Below are 26,249 nucleotides of genomic sequence, written 5' to 3'. Positions count from 1 at the left end.
CATGAATATATTTCAACAACAAAAGCTCCCTCTTACGCTTACGGATTTCAGGAAGTACACTCTTCCATTCTACCACCAATTGATCTACATTATGCTAAGAGTAAAACAGATTAATCTCTAGGCATATCCCATACCAGGCTTGTGGTTGTATAATTAACTCGGAATAATCGCTCCACGAACCGGTCCTTAAATTTGAGCAAGGCTATCAAAAAACCTAACCGTACAACCTGTGTCGGTCCCATCCAAACTAGTTGCTCAAATCCTAATTTTATTTTGCTACAAAAATTATGTCATCATCTTTTATCATAGTTGCATAAGACCATTACCATATTCAGTTGATCCATTATCATTATCACCATCACAAAGCAAAGCTAAGCATTGTCTTTCCTTCCAAAACCAAAATCATAACCATTGCGACAAGGATTTTAAAGAAAAATTAGGGTAAAACTTGACTTAGGATTCCTGACAATATTATTAGCATGCATGTATGTAAAACAAAATATTTGAAAAGTAGCATCAATATGGTCAAGGACACAACTTGCTTTAACAATACTCAGTTGGATCTACAACGAAGTGTTGGTCTTGATGTCCTTCTTGCTCCTCTAGAACTTTGGCGTCTACTAGCGAAAATAAGCAGAAAGACAATAAATAAACACAAAAAACCAAAAAGAAACAAATAGCACCCAACAAAAAATATCACTAGATAGATTATGATTTGTTAAAAATCAAATCGGAGCTACATTTACATGTTAGGGCTTCCGAAAAATTAAAATAGGATAAAAAGATTAACTACATGTGAAATAAGAGATTACATTTTTTTTCTAGAATTTTCCAAAGTGATCTATGTTTTTCTAGTATTTTTGGAATTTATTGGAATTATTTAACTACATAAAATATTAAACAAAATTATTAACTATTTATTTATTAAAGAAAAAACATTTTTAAAATTATTATCAAATTAATCCTAATTATCATAATTATTTTTATACTAAAAAGCATATTTATTGCACAAGTATGAAATCATGTTGACATAAACAGAACAATTAAATTACTAAAACAAGGGCTGATTGGGACTACCACGTGGCATGGCGTGGCAGGCATGCTTGCTCTAGGGCTGACATGGCTACTGAGTTGGCGTGGACGCATGGCATGATGTGGCAACTAAGTTGGCGTGCCGATTGGGTTTACATGTCTTACTTAGGGATGAGGTGGCATGCCATTGGATGCTGATGTGGCTACTACCTGGAACGCTGACAGGGTAACAGCTTCATTAAGTTCGAGCCACCAGTGGACGATCTAACGATCTAACGGCCGGGACTGGATCTAACTCTAAAAGGTTACTCGTGACCTAATCCTAACCATACCTGATAGTGTGACTCTCACCTGGTTCTGCTCTGGCACGGGCAACGTCCTTGACCTTTTGGTGGCTATAGCGGTGCGTCACCAGAGATTCGCCGGAATCTCACAACATGGCTTGGTCTGCTCTTACGAGCAGCGTAAAATGTCGAGCGTGCAATGGCAATATGTTTGATATACACATGGACGTTGGCGAACTTCACAGAGCGCGAGCGACGATGTGAGGTGGCGGACTTTAGAGCTCGGTGTAAAGGCGATCTAGCAGTGGATCCTAGCTGAGCCATCTTTCATGAACAGTGATCTTTCTTAGCCATGAGATCGACATCCAGTAAAACACATAATTGTCTCCACAGAAATCTAGTAGCCACGAAAGCGACTTAGACTGAAGAACTAATTAAGGCGACCAACAAACATATATAAAACCAGAAGAAAATTAAAGCGTGCCAGCATCCTAAAGGAGACTATCAAGACCCAAAATATCATCTGTGACATGTGCATGTGACGTTACCTGTTCCATGCACACAGCACGCAATGCTTAAACAAAGCAGCGAGCATCACATCGATCTGTTCTTTCCTTGAGGATTGCCGGCCCAACAAAGCAACCAAACAAATCAGTCTTAGTTTGTTTGCCCCTCCTTTCACTTTAATTTTGTCCGGCAATCTCGTACGGAACTAACAGGTTACATTGTACACAGAGGGTATCATTCTCCCGATATCCATCATTTTTGTTAGTAAATTAATTTCCAGTAAATAATTCCGTCAAAGATTAGCCTATTTTTCCATTGACTGTATGATCGACTTTGTAATAGTTTTTTGAGTGCACATCACTCACTATTACAGAAATAATTTTTAGAGACAAGTGTTAATCTATGTACATAGACATTTAACCACCCACCTCTAGTCAAAGGTCTGTGAAAATAGATGATTTTCACATATGCAAAAGAGATCGTATGTAAAACCGATTACTAGAGATAGTTCACTTAAGAAGCGGTCCCTAATAGATGTTTTTTGTCAAAAAAAAACCAAAAAAAAATTTAGCCGACCATGCACCTCCCGCAGCCGTGCCATCACAAGTCACACAAGTTTTTGCGTGAAATACGCGCGTGTGCAGTTCGTGGCACTTAACTCGAGACCTCTCAGCTCACGCGATATGTCCTTACTATCCCACCATAGAAGTATTAGTAATACTAATAGCATATGCAATCTTTTTTATTTTTTCTGTCTAAAACTTCAAACGATTATTTGGACATCTAAGTTATATCAAATGAAAAAGTTTTCACCTACAACATTGTAGATCTCATCGAGAGCTACAATTTTTATACAAAGTTTGTTCCCGTCTGACTTCTTATGAAAAAGTTATGAATTTTTTAAGATAAACTATCATTCATTATCATTGTCGGTTCGTTACGTAGCCTGTCTATGGTAATCATCACAGAGTTGGATTCTTATATCGTACGCCTGTGGTAATCATATCATTACTAGAAGTAATTCACATAAGTAATCGCCTCTGAAAATTACATTTTACACGGGCGATTTATTATGTCACCGCATCTGAAAATCATATCATTACCACAAGCAGCTGTTGTCCTCTTATGAAAAAATTTCAACAAGTGGCTTGAAATCGTAGGACTCTTGCCAGCTGTTCAGATGATTTGTTATCTGAGCTGTTTATAGAAAAACATTTCAAGTATCTTGAAAAATAATTTTTTTATAATGTCTTGTCGATTATCGGTCGTTAGTTTATTAATAACGGTTGCCCATTCAAAAAATTTTGTCAGGAGAGTTGTAAAGCATGAACTATGAACAGTATGAAATTCCTTTCTTATTATTTGAGACTCGTGGATTCTCAAATTCCTTTCTTTGTAACGTTAGAATACGCATATATGCATTCACACTTTTGTCGTCCTCACTAAAGATAGAATGTCTTCACTAATGATAGAATGTAACTGTGATCGAAAGCATTGCTTGCTTGCAATGGGGACGATCCTTACACAAACCTTAACACGAAGGCACAAACCCACTGTACATGTGGCATGAACAGTGTCACACCTTCCTTTAACACACGTGAAGGAGGATGTCCTGTGTCGGACAAATGAAACACAGGAATGTCAGGCCGCCAGCATCCTCCATCGCGGGCCCCAGCAACACGGCCCAATTGGTCACCGATATCTGAGTTTTTTTTATTTTTATATTTTTTAATTAAAATTTTAAATAAATAGATTTCTCGTCACAATAATTGAAAAATAAGCGCCTGCAGCCCCTAACCCTCTTAGAGGGCGGTTAGAAAGCCTTACCACCTCCTGAGAGGACGGGTGGCCTAACCGCCCCCTGAGAGGGCGGCAAGGCTGCTAACCACCCTCTCAGGAGGCGGGTAGGGCCTGTCGCCCAATGAGAGGGTGGGTACAATACCAACCGCCTTCTAAATGGACGGGTAGGACAATCTTTTTTAAAAAGTTGCAAAATTTACTGAAAAATCTCTTAGCGAATAATATTTGTCGCTCTTTGGCATTGTGAGGCATAGAAATGCTGTGGTGGCGGAGGTGATGAGTATTATACCGCCCAATATATCATTCCGCAGATCAATTATTGGAAACAGATTAACAGCTTGGTATAATTTAGGGTTCAAGCTAGTTAACATACAATTGACATAGGAAAGAGATACTTTTAGATGGAACCTTTATAAAAGTAGATAATTTACTGTCCAGTCAATGTACAAGCATATGGCAAACAAAGATCTTTCTTTCTCCAATAATTTTTTGTGGCGTTTAAACTCTCTTTGAAGATAAAGATCTTCATGTGGTATGTAGGACGAGGGGTCATATTGATTAAAGATAATTTAGCAAAACACAACTGGAATGGGGATCTTAAGCGTAGCTTTTGTAATCAAAATGAAAGTATACATCACTTGTTCTTTGGTTGTTATTTTGCTAAATCAATTTGGTATGTTATTAAAATCTTCCTTGAGATTGACACACCAAGAAACATCAGTCATATGCTGGGCGGATGGGTTAGAGGTGTTGAGCAAATTAATAAGAACAAGATCTTTGTTGGTGTAGCATAGCAGCTTTATGTTGGGCTATTTGGCTATGTCGTAATGAGATTACTTTTGAGAAAAAACCAATCACAACTTCCATGCAGACACTTTTTAGGGGCATATACTAGCTAAGGTATAAGAGTCTGTTACAAAAGGAGGAGAACAGGTGTGTTATCTATAAGGAGTGCCAAGCTTTAGAGATCGTGACAATGTATATTTCGCTAAGAATGGGTTGCGTTTTAGTAATAGACTTGCTGGTAGTTGATTGGTTTTTATAGAGTTTGTGAATTATATTTGGTCCCATTCAGAATGCTCGAAGTTTGTAACACTCTTGTAATAAAGAATCAGGCTGTATGCACCAAGTAGCGCAGAGGTTAAAAACTCTTTTCCATTATCTTAAAAAAATGCTGCTGGGAGTTTCAGGGAGGTCTGTACGTCTATCTTTGTCTTCTCCCTTGTCGGTGCAGTTTTGCTCCACCCTGTCGTTCAGTGGATTGAACCTATTGTGGCGAAGCCAGTGTGTGGAGAATGCCATGGGAAGGATGAGGAACAAGAAGACTCGGGTTATTCAGAAACTTAGTTCTTTCATTATAAGGGGTGGTGGTAATTCAAACATTGGCATGCGTACTAACCTGTCAGGCCAAGATACACAACATCAATCCAACAACAGTGTGTCAAGCATTTCGAATGTTGCTAACGATGATCTACAGAAATTGCGCACGTATCTCCTATTGCTTGGCATCCTTGCTGCACTGTCACATATCAAGCTGAGCTGAATCCACCAGGTGGCTTTTGGACAGACAGTGTTGCTGTTTCCATTTGGTTTTTCTTTCTCGTTGTTGATACCGGATGGGCATATTGCCGGTGACCCAATCTTGGAGGCCATGAACCCCAAGCGCTACAAGGCCTTCTTCTACTGCAATGCCACAGCATTTGTAAGCATATTTGGTGATTATTACTTTACTTCAGAGCCTACTGATTACCGTTCGTGCCCTGAAGCGTCACATATTGCAAACAGCCATGACACTGGATCTCTTTGGTCTTATGGGGGCCTATGCCGCTGGAAGCAGCAGAAAGTTCTCAACATCCGTGTATTTGTTCGTCTTGACCCTTCTTGTTTTCACCTACGTTGTACTGCATGTTCTGCTATCTGTGACTCTCAAGACACGACTGGAGAGGACAATAGATTCCATATCAGAAGTGTTCAATAATTTCACAAATTGTTTCAGAAGAAATGAAACAATGGATAGTGCTGATGAAGGGAAGGATTTGGAGAAGCGACGCAAGTTTTTGATGCTGCTTGCAATTCTAGCAGCTTCCGTCACATATCAAGCTGGCATAAGCCCACCAGGTGGCTTCTGGGCCTACAACAATGATGGCCACCGAGCAAGTGACCCAGTGTTCCGTGATGAGCTCCCACGCCGCTACAGGGTTTTCTTCTACTTCAATACCGCTGCTTTCATGGCATCTCTGGCCGTGATTATGCTGCCTGTTAGCAAAAGACTATGTCACAAGGGCCTCAAGTGCTATGCACTGCATGCATGCGTTCCGGTTGATCTGACCAGCCTCATGGATGCTTTTGCTGCTCGAAGCTGCAGGGAAGTGTCGACGTCTGTGTACGTCATTCTTGTTGTTGCTGCGGTGTTTATCTATGTCACGATTCAAGTCCTGGTTCTGACATTTGCAAAAGACAAGGTGAATGGCTTCCTGAAGTGGATGCTCAACATTGAACCTTTTGGGCTCCAACATCCATCCATGAATCACAGGAGAAGCATCCGGGTTAGGAATAGAAACCACAAATGGCGCAAAGATTTGATGCTGATTGAAACTCTTGCAGTCACTGTCGCATACCAAGCTGGGCTGCTCCCGCCAGGTGAACTTGGGCCTGATGATCAGGTAGGCCATTTTGCAGGTGACCCAATCCTCCAGGTAGTAAAAAGATACCCAGCCAGTAGTGTTACCCAGTACACACAGAACCACGACCTACACAAGTCGAAGCCAGCGTGCAGTGGCGCCGGGTCTGAGGTGTTTTTCGTCCTCTGGCCTTCGTGCTCGCCGGCCACGTCGTTCTCCGGCTTGTTTCCCGCAATTCCCATCCCCTAGTCTCCTGCGCCAGTGCGAGCCCCTTGCAGGTTATTTCTTTAACCCCAAATCCCCAACCCCTTTGCACTAATTTCTTAGTTACTATGTGTTCGTGTTTGCTACTTTCATAGTGAATTGACTACATGTAATTTGTGAAATAGGTAGCAATAGTTCGTTTGAAAACTATGCATTCATTTTTCAAAAGGAAAAGAGATGAATCAGTTGTTGGGGATGGGGAAGATCCCTTTGTTGTTGTTGCTCCTCCCATAAATCAATTAGTTGAATTGGAACACGCTGAATTGGAAGACCAAAGGCAAGAAGAGCAAGATGAAGTAGAAGAACAAACTAATGAATCAGAGCAAGAAGAAGAAGAGGAGCAAACAAATGAACCAGTCATATTTCGAGGCGTTGAATTCTTGGAACGATATCATGCATTGCATCAACAAATTTGCTTGTCATAGCTTGCTTGATAGATTGATTTATTTGCTTGTCACTCTCCCAGTTTCAACAGCTAGCGCTGAGCGTGCCTTTTCTAGCTTGAAGATCATCGAGATAAGGCTGCGCAACAAGATGGAAGGTGACTATCTTGCCAACAGCTTGCTAGTACACTTAGAAGGCGAAATTCTAGGAGACTGCACCTACGAAGATATAATTGCTGATTTCAAGAATATGAAGAGAAGGAGAGCAGACTTCTAGCTTGTGTTAGTATATATGGTTTACTTGTATTTTGGTGTGGCTAGCGTGATAGTCTTCATGGCCACTCATATATTTTGTGAAATGTGACCAATATATAGATATATAATATATTTTTCAGAGTTAACAGTGTTTCACTTGTATTTTGTGAAATTGCCTTCACCTGCAATTTGCTTCCCTCCGCCACTGCAAGAGACCCCTTGGGGAGGCATATGCAATGCCGCAGGCAGCTGCAGGAATCTTAAAACATCTGCATATATTTTTGTGCTGGTCATTGCCGTGTTCATCTACATTGTAATTCATGTGTTGCTGTCATTCGATAAGGTGGTTGTGCTAGTGAAAAAGAAGGGAGAAAAGTGAATGCCATGTCTGACAAAAATGTGGGCACTCAATTGAAACCGAACCTTCAAACGGTCAGCCATCTGTTGGGCAACCGGGAGAGGTGCCTCCGGCTGCGTAGTCGTAGTCTTGATGTGGCATTTATTGAAGTGATATTTCAGATATATACAACTAGGTTTTGATCTCTGTTCTTCAATTGCTGTAATCGTGGTGTAGAATTATATCCTCAGCTATATTCTTTACTCTTTTACATTTGCACATATGTGAACCGTGAGTTGTGAAAGTAGTTCTTTCTCAGTAAACATATACACTACCGTTTTATGTGAAAATTATACTTGGATGCCTTTTTGTAGAGAAATTGATGAATCTTCCAGTGTAATGAGGAGACTGCTAATTGAAAATACCCCACCTATTTCAAAACTAAAAAAATACCCCACCTAGTAGGGTGGGGGCAAAATAACCTGCATAGATAACTTATTAATTGAAACATATGGAAATAGAGAAAAGTCACTGAGTGGATGCAACTAATTTGAAAATTCTTGGAAATGAAGCAATTGTGGATCACTGATGGGTAGTGGCAGCGGCGGATCTTAGGGTGGGGGGCTGCTGGAACACACAAGGGAAAATAAGAGGTGAAGGAGGAGGAAGAAGAAGAAAGAGAGGAAGAGGAGGGGGGGAGCGAGAAGAGAAACCCTCTGTGATGCCCATTCCTGTGTTGACCGGCCCGGCCCATCTCTCCCCGAGCGTGTAGCCCAGCCCAGCCCACTCCCTCCCTCTCTCTCTCTCTGACAGCTCGGCCCCACCCATTAGCTCCCTCCCCTTCATCCGCGCCTCACTCCCTCCCGCGTTCAGCGCAACGCCACAACAGCTACCCGAGATCACCGGCGCCCTCGTCTCCACCCGCACCCGCGAATCCCGCAACCACCGCATGCGCTCCTATATATGCCGCCCAACCTGCCGCTCTCCCATTCGTCCACAATCCTGCCCGCTCCACACCCTTGCAGAGCCGCCATTGCCATCGTTGAGCTCCGTCGATCGTCCGTCGTCACAACTGAGCTCTTCCTGTCACGTTTGAGGCCGCCATCAGCTTCGTCGAAGCACGAGGAGCCCCCTCCGCCGCTCCTCGACGTCGTCCCGCCACCACACGACCCATCTCGTCGAGCTCTGGTAAGCTTCGCCGTCGCCTCACCGTCGATAGCCTTCCCTGTTGCATCCCGAAGTCAGCTAACCGGTTCTTCGGCACTGTAGGACCCCGAGGAGGCTTCCCCAACCCCCAATTTTGCGCATCCGTACTAGCAGCCAAGCCCACGTTGAGCTCCGACCCCGCCATCGCCTTCTCGCCGTCGCTAACCACCACGAGCCCTCTCTGACCGTCGTGAAGCTCTCGGTGAGACTCCCCATCACCATCTTGTCCTATTGTGTCGTTTATAGTCGAGTTTGGTAGCCCGTAGCCCTTGTTCGCACGTCGCCGGTGAAGTTCTGACCATGTCCGCGATGGCGCCACAGTTTTCTATCGCCGCCGGCAACCTGTTTCCCCCTACCCCCAACCACCCTAGACTGTCCGATCCAGGTCTGTGGCCGAGATTGCGTACCCCTTCGGGTGTGTAGCTGGTCCACCATGGACCAGTGGACCCGGTCTATAGCGTCGATCCAAGTCCTAGTCAGCAGCCGCGTGGCGCCGCGTCACCCCTTTGTCCGACGCGGCAAGCCACGTCAACGTGATGACGTAATAATTAGTTTTTTCAATTAAAAAATAAATCCTTAAATATTTGAAGTTAGTTAATTTTGCATATAGGCCCCTAAACTTTTATGTTTTCATAAAAGACCTTTTTCAGCCCTTGTAATTTTACTTTGAGCCTCCTATAGTTTATTTATTTACATATAGGTCCCTAGATTTTTTACAAATAAGTCCCTAGAACTTTCTATTTTTACAAATTAACCCTTGTGCTTTTTTAGAAAAGCTCCTATAGCTTAAAACCCTCATAACTTTTTCATACGAGCAACGATTTAGACGATTCTTACACTCCCGCTAACGTAGCAACGATTACTATCCGTTAGTAATCTTTTTATAGTGCCTTGCTACTGTTTGTTATACTATTCTTAGATGTTTGTTCTTGTTTATTTCTGGTGTGCACGATTGCTATAGGAGACGAGCAGTTCGTGAACCTGCAGGACCAGACTTTCGAAGAGTTTGAGCAACCAACGGTTGAAGGCAAGTGTCCTTGATCACATTGATCCCATTGTAGGAAAGTGTATCTTTTATTTTTCTAAATGCATGCTTGTCAATATGAATCCCATGTTTAGGATTTACTAGTACTTTTTCTATTATCCTTGTCGTATGTATTATAGTTTGAGTGTTAAGGGTAGAAATGCTTAGTTATGTTGTCATGTCGGGTGGGTTAAATGTTAATCTGAATAATGGTCTATGCAACATGAACCGGTTTGGGTAATCTTTGTAGTAACTTTGATCATAGGGATCTAGGCAGGTTGGTTTGATTGGTATGGCTGCTCTGTGCACATTGGGTGATGTGCAAGTACCTGATATAGATCCTAAGAGCCAGTTTGTGAAGCCTGTAACCCGGCATAACAACGTAACCACGAGGCTTATATGGGTACAGCCTAACTAATTAATTAGATGTCCTCCTTATTCTATACACACCAGTGGACGGTTGAGTGGCACAAGAGGGGGCCTCTGCAACGGATGGAACCTCCGTTAGCCGTGAAACCTTAGTGGGTGTATATGGATTTGGAGGTGCTTTGTAAAGGCCTTGTAGTGAGACCCGACTTTACACCCTGGAAGTATGAAGCAAAACGGGAATCACGACTCGTGGGTAAAGTGTGCAAACTCTACAGAGTATAAAACTGATCGATCAGCTTTGCTCACAGTCAAGAGCGGGTTTGGACTTCTTCATGATTAGTGGGGACCTTGAATGGTTGGTTTTGGGTAGTCGGGTGGTCCTGGTGAGTTGGTAGCCGGATTTGGAATATCTGGTGAGTCTGGTAGTCGGATGGAATTCGATGAGCTGTTACTTTAATGTTGTTGTCATCACACATAATAAATAGGATTGCTATGTCTTTTTGAGTCCTAGATTAGAATGGCATAGATGCAGTAAACTTGAGTCAAGCTTTTCTTGCCTTAAGCCTTCATGCCATGTTTTTCCACACTTGCTGAGTATCCTATGTACTCACGCTTGCTTTATCCCAATCTGATGCTGCTTAGAAGGCGAGGATTTTGAGGACATCCCGGCCGATGGAGCTGAGTTCTAGGTGAAAGAAGATGCTGACCTAAAGACCTTGTCGTAGGCTGGCGCTCCCCCGAACAACGCCTGTGCATGGATGGAAGATCCGCTATCGCTAGAAGTTATCGTAGTATTTTCTTTAAGACCTACAGGTCCTTCTATAATGAATCTTATTGTTACGTAATAGCACTGTTATGTTATCATTTATAAAGTCATCGCATATATGAAAACTTGATTATGGCATACATATGAAATGCATCTGATTTGTTCTCTTAAAAACCGAGTGTGACACCCCTCATGTCAGCTCTGTGTCTGCCACTGGGCTGTGGCGCCATTAATACTGATGAGTTCAACTTTCAGGGTTTTTGAGGTTCTTGTGTGTAAGTGGTGCTAAGGTGTCAGTCTCTTTTGGGACTTTCCCTATAGTGGTTTTATTTCCTTTACTATATGTATTCTTTTCGCACACTATACTTGCTCCATTTCTTTAGGAGGGAATGGATCAGTTGGTTCTAGGGTGTGTTTGATTGTAGACCCTAAAAAGCCTGACCAAAATTTGGTCATGACCAATGTTAGGACTATACCAAATTTTGGCTTAATTTATAGTGTTTGGTTAGTGACCAAGCTAAAATTGGACAGTGCCAAAATCTTAGATTGGAAAATCGTGTTTGGAGGGTAACCATGCCAAAATTTACCAAAATTGTGAGTATGACAAGTTGATTGGCCACATGCAAGCCATTCACCATTGGAGGCCGTAACTCTAAGGTCGTCCGTCCGTGGTCAAAACAGACCACTAGAGTTTGAAGTTCCTCCTTGATCAACGCATGGCGATAATTCCACAGCATCACTAGGTAAGCAAGCTTTTGGGTGGCCTCGTGCAAGCCATTCGCCATTGGAGGCCGTAACTCTAAGGCCGTTCGTTCGTGGTCAAAACAGACCACTAGAGTTTGAAGTTCCTCCTTAATCGGCGCATGGCGACAATTCCACAGCATCACTAGGTAAACAAGCTTTTGGGCTATGATTTCACCATGCAGTACCAGGCTGGCCGACTCAACACGGTCGCAGACGCGCTCTCCTGGCGCTACGTCGACACAGCTGCAATTCATGCACTGTACGCGCTGAGCTTCGACATTGTGGCGGACCTCAAGGTGGCGACCGACTCCGACCCGACTCTACGTGCACTACGGGATCAACTGGTGACCAACGCCCTAGAGGATCCGTGGGCACTGGTGGACAGACTGGTCACTTACCAGCACCATTTGTATGTGCCCCCGTCGTTGCCTCTTCTCTCCCAAGCGCTAGTCGTGGTGCACGACGAAGGTCACGAGGGTGTGCAGGAGGCCTTGCATCATTTCCACCGTGACTTTCACACGCCGAGCAAACAGACTGTGGTGCAAGACTACATCCGGGCCTACGTCACATGCCAACGCAGCAAGACCAACCACCTCCACCCAACAAGTCTCCTTCTGTCGTTGCCAGTCCCCGCAGCGGTGTGGGTCGATGACTCCCTCGACTTCATTGAGGGCCTCCCTAAGGTCGGCGGCAAGTCTGTGATCCTCACAGTGGTGGACCGCTTTTCGAAGTATGCACACTTCATTGCACTCTGCCATCCATACGCCGCAGAGACTGTCGCTAGTGCGTTCTTCATTGAGATTGTTCGGCTACACAGCATTCCTACCTCCATTATCTCGGATAGGGATCCAATGTTCACGTCGGTCTTCTGGCAGGTGTTGTTCCGCGCAACGGGGTCCAAGCTGCACATGAGAACGGCGTTTCACCCACGGTCTGATGGTCAATCGAAGGCAGTGAACAAGGTAATCTCCATGTATTTTCGCTGCATGACATGGGATCGATGGCGGCAATGGGTGCATTGGCTGCAGTGGGCGGAGTACATCTACAATACCTCCTTCCATTTGGTGTTGCGCGACACCCCGTTTCACAGGGTTAATGGCCGCAAGCTGCCATCCATCAAGTCTTATGAAGGCTGTGACATTCGAGTGGCGTCGTGGCCAAGACAATGGAGGAACGGGACGAGTTCTTGGCAAACGTACGATGTTGCCTCGAACAAGCCTAGTAGCTCGCCAAGCACGCCTACAATTGGGACCATCACGACGTCTCCTTCGCTGTGGGGGACTGGTTGTGGCTTCGCCTTTGCCATCGTACCTCACTCTCCATGACCAATGCCACCGGCAAGCTCCGCCCGCGTTTCTACGGTCCTTACAAGATCGTGGCCCAAGTCAATCTAGTGGTGTTCCGCCTGGAGTTACTGCCGGGGGCACGTATCCATGATGTGTTCCATGTCAGCTTCCATGATGTGTTCCATGTCGGCTTCCATGATGTGTTCCATGCCACAAGTTCCACTGACGCTACCTTCTCTACATTTCAACACGGTGCTGCTAGTGCCAAAACGTGCCCTCAAGGCTCAACTCTATCGCGGTGTGCGTCGGCTACTCATCAAATGGGAGGGACAACCCGATTCTGCTGCATCATGGGAGGACATCGACAAGTTCCAACATCGTTTTCCATCCTTTCAGCTCGAGGACGAGCTGCTACTCCAGGGAGGGAGAGATGTTATGTGGGGGTGCATCTACGAATGGTGTCACGCGAAGACCGTGCCAACTGCGTTGTAGATGATATCTTCAAGATTTACCATTTGCTTTATCATCTAGTTAGTTTGGATTGGCAACAAGATGTGTTTAGTTAGATAAAGATCAAATCTGTTAGCTCAATTATTCGGTTTGTTAGTTTGTTAAGCACTGACATTCGCCTCTACATAAAGAGGATGCGGCATCATAAATATGGCAAGCAAGAAGTTAAAACTCCTATTGGCCTATCAGTTTCCATCTGCAACTCCGGGGAGAGGAGGTGCATAGTCCCATCCTCCCGTGAGCACCTCCTCTAGCTTCTCAAATCCACAAGCCATAACATTGCCAATCAGACAGTTGTACATATCACCATTTAATATCATTGAAAACATCTTTAGAACTGCAATCTTGTCACCAAGTAGTTAATTAAGACAAATAGGACAACTGGGAAATAGTAAATTTTCTTGTCCTAAAGTCGAGCCTGACACAGACTTTATAAGATTAAGCATAATCAATGGCATCACAATTGCTATTTTCTTACTAAAAATGACTTACTTCTGTAACCAATGTACCTTAAACATTTGAGTATTTTTCGCAAAACTACAAATTTAACAACACTAGTCAGAGAACTATAGATTTAGTGCCAATTTTATCATACGGTAACAGATTTTGCAACCTCTCCTTCCCATCTCCATTTGCTGACAACCAGGCCCAATTTGTAGTGACACAAAAATGTAAGGACATTTATCAGGGAACTACAAATTTAGTGCTAATTTGACCCAAAAAAATTACAATTTAGCTTGAGTGGCTCCAAATATGTAGTTCTGCGATAAAATCAACACTAAATCTGTGGTTCTCTGATAAATGATCTTAAAAGTGTAATTTTGTGATAATTTAGTCAATCCACTTATAGTTTTGCAAAATTTACACCAAACATTCTCACAGAATAATTAGAGAGGGGGTGCAGCGAGATAAACTGATCTGGGGACCAGGAGCAGCAACAAACACTGGGATTTACCACACATGAGAAATGCAATGAACATTAGATAGCAAGTGGACTTAAGCATTCCAGTTGCTTGTCCTGTGGACCGGCCCACATAACTTAACGAGTTGATTATGTGAGAATGTTTTATTCGTTAAATATGGCTCATGTAATTTATCGGATAATTCTAATATTTAACGTTCTAGTGTGATGGTTGCTACACTAAAAGATTTGGAATTATTGGGTTTAAATACCCTCTTCTATCCCTTTATTCTAAAGCTTATCTACTAAATGATGTATATGTGTACAAAAGGTTGTACGGATATAATGCACAATGGTGCAGTTGCAACCGGACATGGTATTTATTAAGTGATAAAGCACATGGCCAAAAAAAATTAGTAACTGGCAAGCAGTTAATGAGTGTAGAACCGGTGGTTACCATTGCTGAAAGGACGTGTTCATTCCTGAATGGATGCAATGCTTGAACCCAACCCTTAATCAAGCATAAATGGAACCGGCATTAGCATCTCCAAAAGCATGCAAGAAGGTTACTGTCAAATGCAATGCACACACACATACTAGAGTCTTGATCGATGCACAACTCAACTGCATCAGGGCACCGTCAAGAGTGCTGCCCATTAAAAGCATAATATCGGCTTGCACACTTACATGAGAGCAGAACCGATCATGACATCAAGTGCATGATGTGCATGCACGTAAGAGTGTGTGTGTCAATGAGATTAGTTCATGTGTTGCACATATTAGAGTACTCGTTCTCTAATCATCGAGAGAACAATTAAAGATGAAGGAAGAGAAGAGAGAAAACACTCCACAAAGGGTGCACTATGATGCGTATTTCGTGAAGATCAAGATGGATCAAGGTATGTATATCAATGTATTCAAGGGTTGAATCAAATCTGTGCTTAAACGATCCTGTCTAAAAGTTTCCGCATAAAGATTTTTCTTACAGATTACACATTATGTCTGACGGAATCTGGAGAAGATGTTTTGCTGGTACATTCCCACATTGGGTATTAACACGGAACTCCTCCGCCGGAAAACACGCACACAACCAGCCAATCTCAATGTATGGTAACTGTAAAAGGAAGGGCTAAAGCTAATCTCCGCGCCGTAATACCCAGATAGCAGAGGGAGGGAGAGGGCATTAAGAACAATATAATTCACGATGTCGCTCACACCGTGAAGCAACGGCCAAAATGAAGCAGTTCATGCCCTCCCTTCCTCACACGCACCATGCCACTAGCGAAGCTCTCAAAGCTGGGATCTTTATGACTAAGAGAAAGAGGAGTAGGTGAAACAAGAAACCACATCGGCACACTATCGCGGTATCGCCAAGAGCCCAAGAACCATCTACTTTGCATCAATACACGCCATAGGTGCTCCCTTACAACAGACACGAGAGCAAGAAGTGTGGGTTGGGGGTGGGGGATGCGGGGTGTCCTGAGCCCTGACCTAGTGACCTGCCTCGCCGGCGTCCCTGTCCTTGCGCTTGATGAAGCGCCAGCGGCCGCCGCGCAGGATAGAATCCCACACGCCCATTGCCGCCGCCGCATCAGCCGGATCCCCACACTCGCCGTTTCTTCCGCCGCCTCCGGTGGAGCATGGGGCGGTCCTTGGGCCGGGGTTCTTCGAGCTCGAGCTCGAGCTCCTTGAAGATAGATGGGCAGAGCAGACTGCAGAGTAGCAGATGGCGAGGGTTGAGGAGATGGATATCGCGGTTTTGCGAGGGGCTCTCTCTGTTGATTACTTTGCACAATAGCCCCTGTTTTATTAGGATATTCACGCTTAGCCCCTACATCGTTTCTTGTAAGACCAAACAACTAGAATGTTTTTTAGACCAAATTTTTTTCTCGAGGGTATGCACCTGCTTACAAAAAGGAGAACTAGAGATATTTAGGGGCTAGAAGCATAATTATGTACAATTCAATTTTCGATTTTAAAGCCTTGTCATAAAGTAGATCGGCAATTTTGTGATGTGGGGTACAAAAGTTATCGGACAGTAAAATAAAAGCTTCAAATGGGCAATTCTTTGTAGTTTAAATCATAATATGATAATTCGCATAATAATATATGCATTTTTCTCATGCATTGTTATGGACAACACAAATCATATTGCTTTGCCCAACATGTCAAACCACCATCACCAGGCTCAATGAAAAAGCGTCCGCTCCAACTCATAGTATGGTTGAGATATGCATACTATATGCATCATGCATAAGTATGTATCAAACTACCCTACCCTCCCCATTGGCGCAACTTTGCCAATATTTATTATGCGTCGCTTAGCAGCCAATTTGACCACACTAACAAAATCGAAAGGATGGGGAGGAATTTATCAAAATGTTTCTCACAAGTGGTGATGTTTTGTTTAGGGAGGCAAAAGGATTGTGCGAGAATTTATGGAGATCATCTGATAAAGTGGTGATTTTTGTCCAGGGAGGCGAAAGGATTGTGTTTGAGTACCAGGGATTGAGAGGAAAAAGTTATGACACAACACCACCTTTTTGGGCCTGCATTGGAAGGGAAAAATGGAGGATTTTCATAGAATTCAAATCCAAAAGAGAAGTTACAATCAAAGTTGTTTGGGTTGAATGATTGGCTCAAAGGAATTTTGTAGGAAACTTTCATATCCTACACATTTGGAGGAAAACAAATAATGAGCTCTAAACTCATGTTCAAATCCTATTCAGTTGTTCAATGCAAGTCTCTCTCTTTCTCACTCTCCCTTCTTAGCTCTTGTACCTTGTCAAAATTCATGTGTTTTTCCTATGGTACATCCAAACGAAACACCTTTAGGATTCAAAATTGTAGGATACTTTCAATTATGTGTTTTTCCTATTCCTATTTTGAGAATTCTATGTTTCAAAAGGATCTTTGTCAGTATTAACTCGTTGCCTAGCTTTGAGCTCGCTGTACACGAACGACCTAATCTATGCACACTCTCACCAAAACCATTGTGTCACCCCTAAAATACACCACCTTGCCTTGATCTTGCCATGAGAAAGGATGAACCGGTGGGGAAGGAGGGAAATTGAGCTATGTATGTCCAATTCAAGATTGAGAAAAGAGGAAAAGTATTAAAAGCAGAATGATCAAATCGTGACACCAATCAAGAAGCCACTCAAATAGATTTAATCATAGCTACTCAAATAGATGAAGCAGAAGTTGTGCTGAAGGGAGCCACACAGCTTTGATGTCAAAGGTTTGAGCTTCTGCCCCAAAACAAGCCCAAAGTTCACCAAACCCACTTTTGTCGGTGCTTATAAGATGTACTCTATCATGCATACAGGATGTATATCTTTGTTTCGGTTCATGTTCGCCTACAAGCATCCAAAATCGGGGGCATGTTTTCAACAAAGGTGGCTAGGGGCTAGCTTTCTGGACAAAGCTCCAAAAGGTTAGTAGTACAAAAGATTCAAAATTATGCAATAAAGAAAAGTCTGGAGATCGCTCCCAGTGCCAAACTGCGAAACAATGTCTAAGGGATGCCATGTCACATAGACATTGGACTAGAAATAATACATCCTAATGCACGTTTTCTATCACTCTATCCCACCACACTACGTCAGGACAGGGACAGGGATGTAGTATATGTTACTATATATATCAATAAATATGTTATAGAGTTTTGTAGTAATATATTTGATATATGTTCTTATTGTCTATGTTACTACGGTAGAGTTTATTGTCGCACATAATAGTTGTTTCTATATATAATAAAAGATATTACAACTAAACTATACTAACATATATGATATATGTTACTATAGTTTACTATAGGCAGTAGTAACATATTTTTTATGTAGCATATATTTTTGAGAGGAAAAAAGCAACTTGTGAGAATCGATCCAGGATACCTCCCTAGCAAGCAAAGTGTACTACCACTGCACTATTATGTCTTATCATTAATAGTTTTTTCTATTTTTTTCATATAGCTTTCCTGCATATTATGTGTTCCTATAGAAATTCTATTGTAACATCTTTTATACAGTTTTCCTACATATTATGTATTTCTATAACGTTTTTTTAACACATTTTCTATAGTTTCCCTACATATTATGTGTTTCTATAGCGCTTCTTTTTGTAACACCTTTTTTATAGCTTTCCTGCATATTATGTATTCCTATAACGCTTCTTTTTGTAACACCTTTTTATGTATTTCCTGCATATTATATGTTCCTATAGTGCTTCTTTTTGTAACACCTTTTCTATAGTTTTTCTGCATATTATGTGTTGTTATAGCGCTTTTTTTAACACATTTTCTATGTTTTCCTATACCCCTTTCATTGCAACACCTTTTTGAATCTCATGATGCATGTGTTACAGCCTACCTTTGTAACATGATGTGTTGCTACAATATTCTTTTGTAACACATTTTTTAATGTGTTGCAGGAATGTGTTGCCAAAGCTATGTTTTCTAGTAGTGCCAAATTCTTTTCCCTTCCATAGGTTGTCTCCTTTCCCCTCTCCGACGCTATCTCCTCTCCCTCCCATGCAGGATTCATCAGTGCCTTTCTCTTTTATCTGTGTTGTTGAGCCTGTGGTGGCGCACAACAACGGTGACCTTGATGAGAGGGCGGCAGGAGGAAGGGGTTGGCAGTGCGGCTTGAGTATGAGGCACGCGGTGGGAGTGAACTCACGAACATCAGCAGGAGACCGAGGCAAGCTAAGCAGGTCAGCACGTGACCAACCCACAGTGGAGCATTAGGACCGGAGGGTCGGTTTGGTTAGACCGATGCTTTTGGCTTTTGAACTAAAAAGTTGGCTTCTGGTTTTTGGCTTCTGGCTAATGGCTTTTTGTTATTAGCTTTTGTAATAAATTTTTAGCTTCTCAGCACATCAAAAACCAGAAAAGCTCATCTCAGCTTGCTTCTCAACTTTTAGTTTATTCCCTCAGAAACCAGCTTTTTAGCTTTTCAAAAACTACCTCAACAGCTAGCTGTTTGGTTGGGCTTCTGGCTTCTAACAAGCAAAAGCCAGCAGAAGCCTAACCAAACATAGCCTTAGGTCTCGTTTGAATACGTTTTTTTTGGCCTTTTTTATGAGCGTTTGCCCGATCTTCTGAAAGGTAATATGATAAGTCGATTGGTGGAGCTTCGACGTTGATGATCCAAAGGCTCCGAACAGAACAGATCAAAAACCCTCGCAACCACTACACCACTACTCTGTGGTTATCAACCGTGCCAAGACGCGGTTGACCTCGCCAACAAGGCTTTTCCTGCAAGCGAATCGAGAACACAAGCAAGAATAGGTAGATGCAATCTGAATATTGCTAATTACTAATGAAGTACTCGAGTTTGGGGTTCAACAAACCGATAAACGGTGAAACTGTCTAAAATAAAATAATCTAAGCTAAACCCGAGCCTAAACTATGACGACTACCGTATATTTATAGGGGGGGCATGAGGAGGACAACCTAGAGTTGTGCAGCCATGGAAAGAAGCGTACACAACCTGGACTCCGACTCCGACACGATTACAAGACCCAACTAGGTCCAAAACGGTGGTACAACACCTTATTCCTTCGACTTTGACTGCACCGTAAGGAATATTTGGTCGATCTTGTATCAATTGGAAATGGCTCGTTGTAAGCTTTTCAGAATATCCAAGATTGCCTAAAACGGACTTCGTATGAAAAAGTTATGCTGTTTTACTGATGTGTTGTCCTAGGACTCGACCACGACCACGACTAGAGCTCAGCCTCGAGTCCGAGTAGACTTGACCTTCGAGGAGTGACATCCGGGTAAGGTTATGCTGCTTCTCCCATGTTCTTAAGCAATAAAATATCATAAGAATTTAGTAGTAATCCATCCAAGGAAGTATGAACAGTAAAGGACGAGTTCACCTAGTGTTCTAATTGTCGTGTAAGTGCTTTTGTAATTGGACCTTGTATGATTTGAGGATTATTGACGATATTGATCATATCCGAAGGAGTCATGGGCTCATCATCCTCCCCCTCTTGAATTGGAGTCGTCTTGACTCAAGCTCATCTTCTTCTCCTAAATATGGCTTCAAATCTGAAATGTTAAACTTGGGACTAACCCCAAAATCTGCAGGTAGGTCTAATTTGTATGCATTGTCATTTATTTTCTCAATTATCTTAAATAGTCCATCAGCTCTAGACATCAACTTTGACTTTCTTAGTTCCGAAAACCTATCTTTCCTCAAATGCAACCAAACTAAATCACCCAATTCAAATTTTATTTCCTTCCTACCTTTACTTCCAGCAATCATATACTTTTTAGTCGTGCTCTCTATATTCTTTTTAGTTGTATGCAACTTAAAAATAAATTTAGCACGTTTCTTAGCATCTAAATCGAGTCTTTCAAAAGTAGACAAAGGTAGTAAATCAATAGGAGCACGGGGATTAAATTCATACACTACCTGGAACGGACTTACCTTGGTGGTAGAGTGTATCGACCTGTTGTAAGCAAATTCAGTATGTGGTAAACACTCTTCCCACATCCTCAAATTCTTCTTTAGAACTACCCGTAACATGGTCGATAATATGCGGTTGACGACCTCTGTTTGACCATCAATTTTTGGATGACGCGTAGTAGAAAACAGCAGCTTCGTCCCCAATTTATTCCAAAGTGATCTCTAAAAGTGACTCAAAAACTTTGTTTCATGACCCGAGACGATACTATAGGCACTCCATGTAGGCAAACAATTTCCCTGAAAAATAAATCAGCTATATTTGTAGCATCATTGCTCTTGTGATAAGGTATAAAATGCGCTATTTTAGATAATCTATCCACAACTACAAATATGCTATCCCTCCCTCTCATTGTCCTAGGCAGTCCTAAAACAAAATCCATAAAAATATCCTCCCATAGTGCACTAGGAACAGGAAGAGACGTATAAAGACCATGTGGATTTAAGCAAGATTTAGCTTTATTTCAAGTGGTACAACGTAAAATGTAGCGCTCGACGTCACGTCTCATCTTTGGTCAAAAGAAGTGGGCGGCCAGCACATCTTCAGTCTTCTTTGCTCCAAAATGTGCCATCAATCATCCTCCATGTGCCTCCTATAACAACAAAAGACAAACGGAGTTAGCTGGAATGCATAGCTTGTTAACACGATAGAACAATCCTTCATTCAATACATATTTATTCCATGTCTTCTTTATAATGTACAAGCACTTCTTTAAAGTTCAAATCAGCAGCATATAAGTCATTAATGGTCTCTAAACCAAAAATCTTATGATCAAGTTGAGATAACATGGTATAACGACTAGAAAGCGCATCAGCAATCACATTGTTCTTTCCTTTCTTATGTTTTATGATATATGGAAAAGACTCAATAAATTTTACCCATTTAGCATGTTGTTTATTCAGTTTAGCTCAAATATATTTTAGCGATTCATGATCAGAATGTATAACGAATTCTTTGTGCCATAGATAATGTTGCCAAGTTTTAAGCACACGAACTAAATCATACAATTCTTTATCATAAGTGGAATAATTCAAACTTAGCCTACTTAATTTCTCACTGAAATAAGCAACATATTTACCTTCTTGAATTAGCACACATCTAATTCCAATCCCACTAGCATCATATTCTAGTTCAAAGGTCTTACCAAAAATAAGTAGTTGGAGCAATGGAACATGGGTGAGCTTCTCTTTCAACAACTTGAATGCTTGTTCTTGTGCAGGTCCCCATTTGAAAACTACTCCTTTCTTTGTCAACTCATTTAATGGAGCAGCAATGGTGCTGAAATCTCGCACAAATCGCTGATAGAAACCCGCAAGACCATGAAAGCTTCTCACTTGAGTAAAAGTCTTAGGGGTTGGCCAGCTATTTATGGCTTCAATTTTTGCCTCATCCACCTCTATTCCCTGTGGAGTAACAACATAGCTAAGAAAAGAAACTCGATCCGTGTAAAAGATGCACTTTTCGAGGTTACCAAATAAACATGCATCTCTCAAAACGTTGAAAATAGCACGTAAGTAATCAAAGTGTAGTTCGTATGACTTGATATAAATCAAGATGTCATCAAAGTAAACCACCACAAATCTCCCAATGAAAGCACGTAAAACTTCGTTCATCAAACGCATAAAAGTACTATGTGCCTTAGTTAACCCAAAAGGCATTAATAACCACTCATACAAACCTGATTTAGTTTTAAATGCAGTCTTCCATTCATCTCTCAATTTCATCCTAATTTGGTGGTATCCACTTCGCAAGTTAATTTTAGTGAAAATTATAAAACCACTAAACTCATCAAGCATATCAACTAACCTAGGGATAGGGTGATAATATCTTATAGTAATATTATTGATGGCTCTACAATCAACACACATACGCCAACTGTGGTCTTTCTTAGGAACCAAAAGAACATGAACAACATAAGGACTAGGACTTTCTCGTACGTACCCGCAATCCAAAAGGTCTTGAACTTGTCGCTAAATTTCCTTAGTCTCTTCTGGGTTGGTCCTATATACAGCACGGTTTGGCAAAGTTGCTCCCGGAATCAAATTAATTTGATATTCTATCCCTCGAATAGATAGTAATCCCAGGGGAACATCAGCTGGAAATACATCCAAAAACTCCTACAAAAGGTTAGCAACAACAGGAGGAAAAGAGCTAGATATATTCTTGAGTGAAACTAGAGCATCTTTGTATATCAAAGCGTAGCATGGAACCTTATTATCACAAATTTCAGTAAGATCAGATTTAGTAGCAAGCATAACACACCTTTTTATTCTAATTCCATCGGACTTAGAAGTTGTTGTTACTTTCTCCTTTTTGGATGGAAATTTTTTTTCTGCTACTTGCTGATTTTCAGATTCATTCTCAAACTCTTTTCTCTTATTTTCAGCTATCTCTTATTCATATTTCACAATTTCAGTAGGGGTTAAAGGCAGAAAAGTTATATTCTTTCCTTTATGCATAAGGGTGTACTTATTACTTCTACCATGATGTGTTGCATCAGTATCAAACTCTCATGGTCGTCCTAACAAAAGAGAGCATACTTGCATAGGAACTACATTGAAATCAGCACAATCATGATATGAACCAATAGAAAAATGTACCTTAGCTGTTTGTATTACCTTCAACTTACCACTATTGTTAAACCATTGAATATGATATGGGTGAGGATGGTTTCTTCTCGGCAAGGCAAGCTTCTTGATCATATCTAAACTTACCAAGTTGTTGGAGCTTCCTCTATCAATAATGACTCGAACACGATAATCCTTGACTATGAGGAACATCTAAAACAAATTGTGACGTTATAGCTGTTCTTCTTGCTCCATTTGAGTGCTTAACACTTGCAACACAACGAGGTTCCGATAATCCTCCATGGCAGTGGCATCAAACAATTCCTCATGGTCGATATCCGTCTCACGTCCATCCTCGTCACCTACATAGTTAGCTGCAGGAGTATATTCATCCTCAACATCACTAGCACTTACATATCCACCATCTTTTGTTACAATGTACGCTCGCTGACTTGGGTAATCCTTCATGATATGGCCCATTCCCTTACATCAGTGGCAAATAATCCCAATTTGCTTACCTCAGAAGCGTGCGACGGTGTCGAAGGTACTGTTGAATGCGCCCTACTCGAGAAGGGGGTAGCAGACCATGTAGCCGAACGTGGGACTGTTTTGACTTGTTCTGGTGTTGATTTGAAAGTAGTCGTGCTTCCAAAATTGCTCATTGGCCTCTGTTGTCGTTCCTGCAATTCTTGTTCTGCCAAACACGCAAGTTGGAACAATCTAAGAATACTATCATATTATTTGTAATCAACTATGTCCTGAATTTCACGCCTTAACCCTCCATAAAAGCGTGCCATTACAGCCTCTTCATCCTCAATAATATCACAACGCAACATACTAATTTGAAGCTCCTGATCATATTCTTCTACGGATCTATCACCTTGATTTAAGCGCTGTAATTTCTTACGCAAATCACGTTTCAAAAAGAGTGGAACAAATCTATTATGCATAGCAACCTTTAAAGCATTCCAAGTAGTAGGAGCTAATCCGTCGATGCATACCCTATTCCACCAAATGATTGCAAAAATTTTAAATTCACTAGTGGCTTACCTAACTCTATGCACTTCAGGAACTAAATGAGCATTAAACTTCTATTCTACCGTCATCTCCCAATCTAAATATCTTTCAGCATCATAAGCACCCTCAAAAGATGGCATAGTAAACTTAACCTTAGCAAATGGATCATCATTAATACGTAGATTATGTTGCTGAAAATTATTATCTCTCATAACTTGACGGTTGAAGTTCAATCAGTTCCTTTGTCATTCATCAAAGGTGTCACGTTCTTATCTCAAAATTTCATCATCCGCGACAGACTCCTCTTGTTCATAGGCTGCACCATGAGGATCCACTCAACCATTATTCGGTGGCGGATTAACCAATCGATCAAAGCGTGTATTGAGCATTGCAATGCTTTCATTGAGTCGCTGTAATGCGGTATTGATTCCCGCAAGCTTCTTGTCAATGTCGTCATTAATAGTTTGTCGATGATCATCCAACAATATTGTGAGTTCTTCCCTCAAAACACACTCTTTCGCATCCGATGCTTCTCCTGCCATAGTTAGTCAAAGATAGAAAACAACAAAAGATAAATTGTCCCTATTGATTACTAGGTGGTGGAGGTGGAGTCACACACGCTCAAGCGTTTCCACGCTCTTGGAAGTGTTCTTACCAATCACTGTAGTTGGTACAACTGGTGGCTGGTTCGTGATACCTTATCGGGTGTGAGTGAGGTAGTTGCAAGGGAGGCAACCGTTCTGATCGAGAAAAGGTGTAGCTTGGACAGGCAATATTTAGTAGCAAGGAATGATAATAATTAAAATCAGATTAGCAAAGCTGAATAAAAGTCCATAATATTCGTCACAGTTGCTGGCCCGATCACATTCCTAGAACTAGCTCAAGTAAGCCGAAGACTATATCAGACACAAGCACAATGAAACAAAATTTGCAAAGCAAACTGATTCTCTCTTTTTTTTCAATTCTCTCTTTTTTCTCTCTTTTTGCACGCTTTGCTTTCTTTTTTTTGTGAATGTGACACAAACTCAAAACTCTTCTACTGACTTTTCTAAGTCGAAAGAGGTATATGGGTCACAAACTTTTTTTGGAGAGCAGGGGTATAAAGGTAATAAAAAGATACTCTCTCTCTCTCTCTCTCTCTCTGAACTTTGTCTACCTCTGTTTCGGCTATGGTGGTCGGATCCGAGAAGGTGGGCGAATCCGACTAGGTGGTCGGACCCGAGTGGGTGGTCAGAGTACCTAGTCGGACCTCGAGTGTGTGGTCGGAATGACTAATGGTCGAACCCGAGTAGATGGTCGACTCGACTAGTGGTCGAACCAGAGTAGATTGTCGAATTCGAGTAGGTGATCGAACACAACTAGTGGTCGAACACGACTAGTGATCGAAGCGGAGTAGGTGGTCGAACACAACTAGTAGTTGAACGCGAATTGATGGTTGAACTTGACTAGTGGTCGACATGGCCTATGACATAATCTCAACTAAAGCAGACAAGGGAAAATCGAGATACACGATGACTAAGACAGCAAAGACTCAACACTAGAAACTAAGCACGATGACTCGACCGGCAACAAAGACACCGACGATGGACTCAAACTCAACAACGCGAAAACTGAAAACAAAATTGTAAAAAGCTCAAAGTGGTTTGGACAGCGGAAAAACTATGATCTAAATATTTTCGTGGGGCAATTTTTTCTGAACTCTAGGTAATGAAACAAAACTAAACAAAGGGGATAACTGAGATTACCTAACCGGCAACCGAGGCTCGATACCACTTGATGCACGTTTGCCCAATCTTCCAAAAGGTAATATGATAAGTCGATTGGTGAAGCTTCGACGTTGATGATCCAAAGGCTCCGAACAGAACAGATTGAGAACCCTCACAACCACTACACCACTACTCC

The 26,249-nt window shown here is 41.9% G+C and overlaps 1 pseudogene; it reads left to right on the top strand.

The window, feature by feature from the left end:
- Positions 1-4,793: 4,793 nt before the first annotated feature.
- On the top strand, positions 4,794-7,168 carry LOC133930173 (uncharacterized; annotated as a pseudogene).
- Positions 7,169-26,249: the final 19,081 nt, after the last annotated feature.

Source organism: Phragmites australis, chromosome 10 (assembly GCF_958298935.1).
Source record: "Phragmites australis chromosome 10, lpPhrAust1.1, whole genome shotgun sequence".
Taxonomy (NCBI): domain Eukaryota; kingdom Viridiplantae; phylum Streptophyta; class Magnoliopsida; order Poales; family Poaceae; genus Phragmites; species Phragmites australis.
This window is presented reverse-complemented; position numbering and strand designations above follow the sequence as displayed.